Consider the following 1,931-nt stretch of genomic DNA (forward strand, 5'->3'; position numbering starts at 1 on the left):
AAAATCCAGTGATGACAAAAAAAGGAAGTATTTTTTCAGCTCCTTGGGTGCCCCAATGGCACAGGGAGAGAAAAGGATCCCTCCAGCCACCAGTGCCGCTGAGGGAAGGCTCCACATGCCGAGTATCCAAGACTCAAGGCAAAGCAGGCCCCCAAAAGCCTGGGGCTGCAGCACAGCTATGTTGCAGCAGCCTGGTACCATGAAGCCCCACTGGCGCAGCTGGGAGGCTTCATTTGGCTTTACCTCGCGGCCTTTACTCCTCTGCAAAAGGACAACAAATGAAGAAAACTGGCACATCCCAGTGAGGCATCAACAGAGGGTTCACTGACACGCGCTAAGGGTCAACTGCTTTCTCACGTGTCAAATTCACACTTTATTCATACAGGGACAAAAGCGCAGAATGCGTTTTAGAATCAGAAAATGCTTGCTTCTCTCGGTGACATCCCTGTTCATAACTACGTGCTTTACATCTCTTAACTCCTCTGTTACCAGGAAGAAGGTTTACTCCTGGCTTAAAACTGTACTGGAGGGGAGAGGATGGGCGGTAAAAATGGGGGTTTAGGACCTAGTAACTCTTGTGGGCAACCTAACTTCTGGAGGAGAACAAAGAACATAGAAGTACATACCTTTAAACCACTTCTCACGGGGCTTGGATCCCACCTGAGCAGCGATCTATTTTTTTATATATATATATATATATATACACATGCATCCATATACACATGCAGCGCTTTTGCTACGGCACTTTTGCTTTATCATTAGTTTGCTATCTGGTGTCTCACTGCAGCTCATTCTAGCCTCATACCTGACAAATAAGGCAGACTCATGGGCGCTGCTTTTGCAGCCACAGAAAAAAGATGCGCGCCTTAAAGGAAACGCAAGAGCTGGAGCGCTTTCCCCTCTCATTTTGCAGGGGCTCTGACGGCCTTGCAGCATTGTAATTAGGAAATTCATTTCACACGACGGTCTGGTTCTGCACAGCTCCATTCTTCACACCTGCATTGCAAATAAAAAAATCTGAGTCAGCATTTTGCTTGCTGGGATGAATGTTTTTCCTCTTCCGAGCTTAAACAAGGATTTAGCATGGTCTACAGATGGCAGCTACATTTCACAGAAAAGCATGAAATACGTAGAACTGCTTGTGCGCAGAGGAACCCTGTGGCTTACCTTTGGAAGTCTGCAGGGCTTAGGATCCCAAGGAAAGCCACAAGCACTTGGGAGAAGACTCCTGAACAGAAGAGAAACAGATTAGAGCATGATGAAATAGGGGCAGTTCCCCCTCCAGGGAGGAGCAAACCTGTAGACACCCTTGGAAGCAACACAAGAAACTTGTGAAAGGCCAGGAAAGAAAGCAGAATACTCTTACTTCAATTCAGCAGATCATTTAAATGTAGGTTTAGCAGGCAAGGAGGGCCCAGACTGCTACTTGGTGGGAAGAGACACACTGGGTTGGAACTTTGTTAGAGTGGATCCTCCACCGGGACTCCCCTGCAGAAGTCATCTCTGTCCCGGTGTGGCAAAGAAACTGGCTCTGAACACTCAGAGAAGGATTTGCCTACAAGAATGCATCTGTCCGCAAAGCTGTGCATGTCCTACCTTTCACCCTAACCCCCCTTTGGAGTCGATGGAAACCAGTCAGGAGGGGATGCTTCTCACTCAGAAGAGAGATCTAAAGCAGCACAGCTGAACTGTGCCCTAAAATTACCTGCTTCTCACCCCTGATCAAGAGAGCCTGGGGCAAATCTCCGTCACCTGCAGGTGCCTAATCACAGGAATCTCAGCACCACCACCACCACCTGTGTGGCTCCCAGCAAATATTTTATCCGGTGCCTGGATTTTTATTTCTGCAGTGCTCCTGGCCTGTGATAGCTTTCCCTGTTTTAGCTGATGGCCTTACACCACCACCACCCCACCCCCCCCCGCCCAGCTCC

This window comes from Egretta garzetta, unplaced genomic scaffold, assembly GCF_000687185.1.
Source record: "Egretta garzetta isolate BGI_Z169 unplaced genomic scaffold, ASM68718v1 scaffold246, whole genome shotgun sequence".
Taxonomy (NCBI): Eukaryota; Metazoa; Chordata; class Aves; order Pelecaniformes; family Ardeidae; genus Egretta; species Egretta garzetta.